We start from the raw sequence: 10321 nt of genomic DNA, 5'->3' as shown, positions 1-10321 counted from the left end.
AAAGCTCTTAGGCTTCATCGTCTCCAATAGAGGAATTGAAGCAAATCCGGCTAAAATCTGAGCTTTGTCACAGTTGGCCATCCCAACAGACCTCAAGCAAATCCAGAAACTAACTGGATGCGTGGCTGCCTTAAGCCGCTTCATCTCCTGATTAGGAGAAAAGGCACTGCCTCTTTATCGCCTCCTTCGACGCACTGAACAAACTTCGAGTGGACGGATGCGGCCACAGCCAGACTAGAGGAAATAAAAGCTGTTTTGGCCACAAACCCAATCTTGGCCGCGCCAAATGTCGGCGAACCAATGCTGTTATATATAGCGGCAACACACCAAGTTGTAAGTGCAGTGCTCGTCGTCGAACGAGAGACGGACGGACATTAGTTCCCGCTTCAAAAGCCGGTATACTATGTATCCACTGTCCTCACTCCATGCAAGTCACTGTACCCACATTATCAAAAGATAGCATACGCGGTCTTCATGGCATCCGGGAAACTACGACACTACTTTCAAGAGTGTTCAATTACGGTGGCCTCTGAAGTACCACTCAATGACATAATAAACAACCGCGAGGCCACAGGCCGGATTGCTAAATGGGCTATTGAGCTCCTCCCATTCGACATAATATACAAACCACAGCGAGCCATTAAGTCACAAGTACTGGCTGATTTCACCGCCGAATGGACAGAAGCCGAACTCCCTAAAGAGTACGGCGCATACTCCAATTGGATCATGCACTTTGACGGCTCTAAAATGCTGGCTGGTCTGGGGGCTGGTGTCGTCCTGACATCCCCCACCGGAGATACAGTCCAATACGTACTCCAAATACTATACACAGACTCCAACAATGCAGCAGAATACGAGGCCCTGTTACATGGTCTCCGGATGGCAGTCTCCATGGGCATTCAACGCCTAGAGGTGCGTGGGGATTCGAACCTCGCAATATCTCAAATAAATGGAGACTTCAACGCCAAGGATACAAAAATGGCGGCTTACCACAACGCCGTCCTCAAAATGTCAGCTCGGTTCGAGGGGCTTGAATTCCACCATGTGGCCCGGGAAAACAATCAGGCGGCGGATATCCTCGCCCGCATCGGCGCTAAGCGCGACCCTGTCCCACCTAATATCTTCTTGGAAAGGCTCTTTAAACCATCCATGGTATGGGAAGGAGAGACCGGTAACAATAGTCCGGACCCGGCCACAACACCAGATACTGAACGCTCTGACATAATCGGCGGCTCTGCCACCGAAATAACACCGCCCGCCCACGTGATAATGGCTGTCATCGCCCCGTGGACAGAACCATTCCTGGCCTACCTAACTAGGCAGGAACTACCCGAGGACCCAAATGAGGCGCGCAACATTGTGCGGCGGTCTAAAGCCTACAAGGTCCACGAGGGAGAGCTTTATAAGAAAAGCGCTAGCGGAGTCCTTCAAAGGTGCATCTCCAAAGAGGAAGGGCGGCAACTTTTGGCAGAAATTCACGCTGGACTTGGCGGCCACCACGCCGCAGCTCGGGCCCTTGTAAGCAAGGCCTTCCGTACAGGTTTTTACTGGCCGACGGCCCGAGCATATGCACAGGACCTCGTTCAACGTTGCGTCGGTTGCCAGCTTTTTGCAAACCAAAGCCATATGCCGCCTACCGCTCTCCAAACAATCCCCATTACTTGGCCCTTTGCGGTCTGGGGGCTTGATATGGTCGGACCCCTCAAAGGGGGAAGCCATAAGAAAAAAATACTTATTGGTCATGGCGGATAAATTCACCAAATGGATAGAAGCCAAACCAGTTAAAACGGCCGAATCCGGACCAGTGATAGACTTCATATCCGGGGTTGTACACCGTTATGGCGTTCCCCACAGCATCATCACCGATAATGGCTCGAACTTCACAGCTGACGAGGTAAAACTTTGGTGCAGCAACATGGCATCAAGCTCGATTATGCTTCTGTCTATCACCCACAAACTAACGATCAAGTCGAGCGAGCAAACAGTCTTATCATGAGCGGCATTAAACCCAGATTAGTGCGATCCTTGAAGGAATCCGATACGCACTGGGTAGAGGAGCTCGACTCCGTACTATGGGGGCTGCGGACCACGCCGAATCGCACTACCGGGTACACCCCGTTTTTTATGGTGTACGGCGCAGAGGCGGTACTGCCCTGCGACATAATTCATGACTCACCTCGAGTGCGCATGTATGAAGAGAAAGAAGCCGAGCTTGATCGGCGGGACAGTTTGGACGCCCTGGAGGAGGAGCGTGATGTGGCAAAAGCCCGTTCCGCATTCTATCAGCAACAGGCTCGAAGGTATCAAAGCAGAGAAGTACGGGCCAAAACTTATAACGTTGGCGAACTCGTTCTACACCTACCGGAGAAGAAAAAGAACAAGCTCAAGCCCAAATGGGAAGGTCCCTTCGTTATTGACCAAGTCCTGACCGGTGGAGCGTACCGTCTGCGGGATGCATCGGACAATCGACTCGAGCCGAACCCATGGAACGCAGCCAGACTCCGAAGGTTCTACGCCTAGTGCCGGACTCGGTGTTAGTCTCCTTACCTCTGTCAATTTTTTTATATATTCGTTATCTGTCTTTTCTTTCTTTCCTTCTTCCCTTTTTCAAGGCCTTAAAAGGCTAAAATGTGTCTTGACTACACAATCTTGATGCGCTAGCCGCGCTCATTATACCTGGGGGCTTCTTATACAGAAGCTTAATACAACTATTTTCCGGGCTCTATGCCCCACACATGTGTTATTCTTCCACATGTACATTTTTTCGCCATTATATGCATCGATATGACTTAAGTTTTGGCCAAGCTGGGTTGCCTGGCTCTTGTGTTTATGCCCTACGTTCCCGTTAATTCGGCTAGGGCATAAGGGGAGCACCTCTGCGATTGTTACTGCCAGGTCAGCCGGATGTGTACCTCAGACTGGGTGAAGCCGAAAGCTAGCGTTCTTAAGGGAATATTCGGTCGGTGAATAAAAGATGACTTTTATTTATTGTAATACATGCCCCCAGATGTCTATATCCTGCATCTCTTTTCGCAGTCCGGACATGCACATTAATGCATGCGTACCCAGGGAAAGGAACCCTTAACGGAACTATTCTCCCTGGAAGATGTTTCTTACTATCCATGTAATATAACATAGCTAGTTGGGTACTTGTCTGTTCAAGCACTTATGACCCCTACGCCTGGTTTCCACGCATATCCCAGTTTTTACATAATTGAGCGGGTATTCGGATACACTCCGGACGGTCGGGTCCGGAGGTTGAAGCGAAAGGGTCCGCCATGACAAATGATTTACAATCCGGCTAGGGACAATATATGTCACTTGAAGTACACAGTCACTTAGACTGACTAAATTCTTCTTCTATACCATCCAACAGGCGGTCTAGCCTACAGTCCTGTTGAGAATACTTTGCGGCTAATTCTACCTGGTCATAAACCAAACTGACAGGGATCTCTTTCCCGTCAGGCCCCACAGGCCCGACCTCAGCCATGTGGTTCGGGTCAGCCTTGGTATATCGCGTCTTCTCCATGGCCCAGGCTTCCCTTGCACCTTGTCGGCAGGCTGATATCTTCCATAATCGGAAGCGCCGCCGCGCTCCCTTGAGCTTTTCTACAAGCTCTCTCATGCCTCCTGGCAGGGAGGCAGATGGCCACAAGGCTTGGGCTATGCCCTGCATCACTTGCCGCACTTGTTTGTGCAGTTGTGAGAGCTCCGGCAGAAGATCGCCTGTAGACCCGGGCATCTCCTCCGCGGGACGACCCGTCAGCATACCTACAGATATAACTCTGTCAGCCGGTTTCTTCGCCGAACTCTTTAAAAGTTCGTTCAAGCACTTACTGAAAATGCCATGTCGAAGCCTCTTATTCTCCTTTACGGAGTCAGCAAGCTGGGCTCGAACATCTTTCAGTTCAACGCCCAGCCGGGTATTGGCGTCTTGGAGCTCGTTTTTCTCCCACCTAACCCGTGTAAGCATGCGCTCGCCAGCCTTTAGCTGTCATTTTGCATGTTGCTCATCCCCTCGCATGACCTCTGGATTCACTCCAGAGTCATCTGCAGAATCTATTGTTAGATTTGCACGCATGCCGCATACTACCTGATACACGACATTCTTTGCAATAAAAACAAGTGTTACCTGATGGGGCCTTCTCAGACTCCTTCACTGCGGCAACTGCGGCCTGAAGCTGAGCTTTGCACTCCTCCAGCTCTAGAGATAACTGGGTATTCTTCTCCGTAAGAACCTATGCAAACAATGATCCTTAAATCAGTTGTGCCAACTGTTTCAAGTCTCAGGGGCTACTGATATACATAATTATTAGATTTCCTTACCCATATATCCTTCACATACTGGTCCGTGGCTCTGGCAAGACCATTTTGAGCAGCTCGGACGTACGCGTCTCCTGAGTTGAAGGCATCAAACGCCTCTTGGGAGAAACAAGCGTCACGGAGTACGGCCCGGCGACGCCTGTGATTCATGGCGCTCTCCACTTCGGAATTTGTAGCGCATAGACTATCCGCATCCTCTGTAGGAGGAACCTCCGGCGTTGGCCCCATGTTAGCGTCCGCCTCTATGTCCGGCTCTGGAGCCCGACTGGTGGAGGCGTGACCGGCAACCTCTCCGGATATAGTCCGATGAGCGTTTTTCCTACTAGGAAACATGGGCATTATTATATTTTAAAAGACGATCACCACGGAGCGGGGTTCTCTTTCGTACCTCTGCGACGGCGTCTCAGTCCTGACCGCCTTCCTTTTAAGCCTACCCGGCTTCGGTGCCCCTTGTTGGTGAACCACCGCGGGTTCGGCATGGCGTCCTGAGGGCCTTCCCTGTAAAACACCGTATGTGTGAAGTAGGTGAAGTGCAGAAAAAGGGATCCTTCTTGGAAGTTAGGACTCCGGTTTTACTTACATGCGATGCAGGGAGTAGTCCCGGATAATCGGCTATGATGGCCACCATGGCATCATCGCAGCTTAATTGATAGAACTTCCTGTCAATAAGCTCCACAAATGTGTCCGGATCTTCTTCAAGTCCGGGGTCGAGGGCCCGGTCAGGGTCCTCCGGTTGTGGAGGCGGGCTGTGAACCTCCCTTACAGCTTTTCGCAGTTCCTGCTATGAAATGGCAAGGTAAATACTTATGGCGAAGAATGCGGGAAGGTTGGGAGGAAAAAGTAGCAGCTCACCCAGGTTGGAGGGTTGTACATGGAGAATCCATCCCGCGGCTTGATGCGGATGAACTCCTCTTCCTCTCCTTTGTACAAATCGGACATAATTTTTGCTAGAGCAGCGACTGAGTCCGGTCCCTTACGACCGCAGCGGGTGGCATCGTCTTCTCCGTTGAAGTGCCACATGGGTTGCCCCCGATATTGAAGTGGCTGCACCCCCCGCATTATACATATTGACATAACCTCGATTACTGTCAATCCTGACTGGGCCAGCATCTGTATCCGACCCATCAGGTAAAGGACTTCCCCGTTATCTTCCTCTTGAGGGCTCCGAGGGCACCAGCTGTGGCGTTTCTTCAAGGGAGCATTGTCGAACTCAGGAAGGCCCATCCGAATAGGGTCCGGAAGGGGGACGTCCTCCATATAAAACCACTCCGAAGGCCAGTCTTCGGATGTCTTCTTCGGAGTACCTGATAGGTACCCGGTCCCGGCGATGCGCCATATTTCGGCTCTGCCCACTTGATATATTGACCCCTCCTGTGTACGGGGTACGAGGCAGAATAGCCTCTTCCATAGCTCGAAATGAGCTTCGCAGCCCAGAAACAGCTCGCAAAGGGCGACATAGCCAGCGATGTGTAATATGGAGATGGGAGTAAAATTATGTATCTGGAGGCCGTAGAACTCCAGGAGCCCGCGGAGGAAAGGATGAATTGGAAATCCAAGCCCTCTGAATAAGTAAGGGACAAGGCATACCCGCTCCCCCGTGGATGGGTTGGGAAAGCTCTCCGCTTGCTCCCCGCCATTGTAGGTCGCGAGCCCGGCTCGAACGGGGACCATATACGCTGGAGGGAGAAATCCCTGGGTCTGTAACTTTACTAATTGGCTGTGGGGGACGGAACACTTCTTCCAATTGCCGGGCTTGGGGCTACGGGAGCGAGAGGAGGAGCTGCGATGGCCGACCATGTTGGAATGGATTTTTCCGGGCGCGCTCCGATGGATACTCGCTGTGGGAGGATGGTGTGATCTGGATCTGAGAATCCCCGTCTCTTTAATAGACGATTTACTCACATGGCTAGGGTGGCAAATGTAAAAATGCCCTGGCTTCTCGCATTCGCTCGACACGTGGAAGATAGCCATTATTAGGCGCGGAAGCCAAGGAGTGCAACATTTATGGGAAGCCAGACACTACTCGACAGGTACTCAGAATTTGGAGAAGAACCCGCCTTGCAATGCCGAAGACAATCTGCGCGCCGGACTCATCGTCATTGAAGCCTGGTTCGAGGGCTACTGAGGGAGTCCTGGATTAGGGGGTCCTCGGACAGCCGGACTATATCCTTTAGCCGGACCGTTGGACTATGAAGATACAAGATTGAAGACTCCGTCCCGTGTCCGGATGGGACTCTCCTTGGCGTGGAAGGCAAGCTTGGTAATACGGATATGTAGATCTCCTCCCTTGTAACCGACTCTGTGTAACCCTAGCCCCCTCCAGTGTCTATATAAATCGGAGGGTTTAGTCCATAGGACAACAACAATCATACCATAGGCTAGCTTCTAGGGTTTAGCCTCTACGATCTCGTGGTAGATCAACTCTTGTAATACTCATATCATCAAGATCAATCAAGCAGGAAGTAGGGTATTACCTCCATCGAGAGGGCCCGAACCTGGGTAAACATCGTGTCCCCCGCCTCCTGTTACCATGTGCCTTAGACGCATAGTTCGGGACCCCCTACCTGAGATCCTCCGGTTTTGACACCGACAAGAGGGGGGTGCGCCCATTCCACCGGTGGCCCCTGTCCAACCAAGGGCACCGGATAATCTGATGGAGGCGCTTCGAGGTGCCTCCATTGTGGACGAGCACCGTATCCTTATGGGTACGGTGATTGAGAGGGTCCAGTCCACCAAGAGCGGGCTGACCAAAGCCTGCAGCAGCCTGCTAACAGGTTTTGAGGTAAGCGACGCAAAAATCCCAATATAGTCAGTAGCCCCTGAGACATTGTCCGGTGTTCGGAAAGAAAAGCCGGACAGTGGGTTGATCCTTACTTGTAGGAAACTAACTAAATTTGTCGGGAATGAATATGCAGGTGTCGCTTCTGTCCGCGGCTTCACATGCTGCCGAAGTCTCCGAACTTAAGCGGAGACTGGAGAAGGCCGAGGAGGAGCTCGGCCAGGTGAAGAGGCAGCTCCTGGAAAATCAAGGTATATAATAACCCAGGGAGTATTCGGAAAGAGTAGGATGTTATATATTGACCGAAGTGTCGTGATATGACCAGGAGCAACGACTGAGGTCGAGGCCCTGAAAAAGGCCCTGGGCGAAGCCGAGGGGAAGGCCGTCAAGGAGCAGGCTGCTCGTAAGAAGCTCAAGGCCCGGGTCAACGAGGTCCAACAAGAGATCCATGACGCGGTGAATAAGTGTGAGACCTTGGAACATGACGTGTCGGCTAAAGAGGCCGAACTCTCCAAGGCTCACCAGAGCGCGGAGACGGCCCGGAACAAGGCCCAGGGCGCCCTCCAAGAGATCCAATAGGCGAGGAAGATCGCGGTGGGTAAGGCATTCAGTATGCAAAGCAAATATGCAAAGAGGAAGTATCTTTTACTAACCCGGATTCGGAGTTCTCCAGGGGCTTTTGCTGATCTGCCGCGGAGTGTGTCCGACGCCACAGAGTTCTACTGAGCCGAAGAAGGGAGCTCCACAGAGAAGCTATTCTGGTCGCAATATCTTGTGCCAGAGCATCCCGTGCCCTTCACCAATCAGCCGAAACAGCTGGTGGAGCTGTATAGGGTGGCCGAACTAGCCATGAAGGATTTGATAATTCGGCTATGGCCAACCGAAGCTATGCCCGGCAGCTACTTCAGACTCGTGAGGCGGCGGGTGAACGCCTATCCACGGCTGGACATCGTCAAGCGATCGGCCTGTATTGAAGGTGCGCGTATGGCCTTCGCCCGTTGCAAGATGTGGTGGGCGAAGATGAACGCCGTCGAGCTGGCCCGGGGGCCGCAGAGGGCAAGGAGCACCGTACACCTGAGCGCTATTTTGCGGATGTCCTGGAGGGGTCTCGCATTGTAACAACGCAGTGTGGGCGGGACATTATTTTCAAATGAATACATTCATGTTATGTTTCCCTTGTATGGTTAAACAAAGTGTGTTTGTAATATAATGATTGATATGTCTTTAATTTTATCTCCTGCGCGGCCGTGTTATATGAAATCTGAGGGTTGGCCAGTCGTCGGCTTCTGTCCCCACGTAGGTAGTACGGAGGTGTTCGGGATGGAATCTAAACAATCTTGATCCAATTGTATGGTCCTTGAAGGAGTTGTTTAGCGCAATGAACCAGGCAACCAGACTATTCGGCTTTAACGCCCTCACTTAGCCATAGGAGCTCGACAATAAAAACATGGACGCAGCCCCTAGTTTTCCGAACTAGGGTGCCATAAGCGTCTGATCGGGAAGTACCGATCCTTCGCACAACGCGGAGGAAATCTCCAACGATTTGCAACCTCCGAACAGCTGACCGACTCTCGCTGCATCATGACAGTCAGTTTTCGGCTTTCTCTACTGAGGTGCTCCTTTGGATAAACCAGGGCACAATTGCAGTAGTTCTCCCTTTACTACCTTAGCCGATATAGCGGAACATAAGGTAGCAAGCGCAGGAGCCGGGCAACCCAACTATTGACCAAAGACATGATTCGGAGCCAATGCATATAATGCTAAATTCGGGGTGCCGAACTATACTATAAAAAGTGTTCGGACTTTGTTGCCATATTGTGGGGCGCCTGGGAGCCCCTGGCAAATATGAAACATACCAAAGTGTACGGATGCTAGAAGATGAGTTATTAACGGAAAACAGAAAGAAAGCAGAGGTGATATCTGGGGCCCTTAAACTTGAGCCACGAACTATTTCCATTATAATTGGGTTAATGCGTCAAAGTGCATTAATACAAATAGTGCGAGAAGAAACCGGCTATTTAACATGCCATGACCAGAGGCGAGCTGCGTGTGGGACCTGACAACAGGTTGAGTGGTCGTTATTTTGACCTCTCGAACTTCCCCTGTACGTCTGTACGCCCTCTCTATGGACCCGCGTCCGCACCACCGCCCGCATCTCACCCGCAGCCGCACCGCCGCCGCCCGGACGTTGTCGTCGCCCCACCACCCCGTCGCCGCACCACCCCGCCGCCCCGGAGCCCTGCGGCCCCGTCGCCACTGCCGCCCCTGCCGCGGTCACCCCGCCGCCCTGCCCCGGGCCGCCCCGCCCACCTCCTCCACCGGTCGCCCCTTCCGAAGGTGAGCTCTCCTCTTTTTTTCTTTTTTTAGATTTAGTTTAGGTTTTTTTTCCTATTTTTTTAGATTTAGTTTAGTTTAGTTTAATTTAATTTAGGTTTAGTTTAGGTTAAGAAGAAAGAAGAAAGATGAAAAAAATAATAAGAAGAAGAAGAACCGGGTCAAGGTTAGGGGTGCATCGGCGCCGACGAAACCGGGTTGAGGATCGCCGGTCGCCAAAACAGGGTCGAGGGTCGGGGCAGAGGGTCAAGGATCGCCGGTCGCCGAGGGGATAGATGGTGGAGCCAGTGGGTCCCGCTGGTCCCGGCACCGTCGCCCAGGCTGAGAATACCCCGGTCCGAGTGCTGACCCGTCCCCCATGCGCCGCCATACCTGAGGGCGCCTGGGGACAAGCGGGTTAGGTGGGTCCTCGACGTTGATGGAACCCTAAATGACGACTATTTAGGTTAGGGGTGCCTCGACGTCGCCGGAACCCTGAATGACATATATTTATGTGGCATCCTGTTGTAAATATTTAGTTAGGTTGACGGGAAAAACAATAATGCTATGTTACTCATCTTTGGATTTAAATGTGCAGTTGATTCGTCGCTGCGAGGGTGTGGTGTTCGACGAGCTCCGCCCCTGCGTTCGTGGGTGAGCACAAATGACATCTCCTCCTCCCCCTTCATTATTTGCTCTGTTCCGGTCTTCATGCCAATGAAACTTGCTAGCTATTGGTGTCTTCAATCATCAGTATGCGTGACCAGTATGGGTCTCCCGTTCGAAAGGGTTACAGTTATAAATATGCAAGCATTTGCATATTTATAACCGTGATTCTTTCGAATTGTCCAACGTTATCCATGGACAGCCCGAGTATGTGTAGATTGCGTTCTTTTTCCCATATGC

Source organism: Triticum aestivum, chromosome 3D (genome assembly GCF_018294505.1).
Source record: "Triticum aestivum cultivar Chinese Spring chromosome 3D, IWGSC CS RefSeq v2.1, whole genome shotgun sequence".
Classification (NCBI taxonomy): Eukaryota; Viridiplantae; Streptophyta; class Magnoliopsida; order Poales; family Poaceae; genus Triticum; species Triticum aestivum.
The sequence above is the reverse complement of the archived record's forward strand: the minus strand, read 5'-3'. Positions refer to the sequence as shown.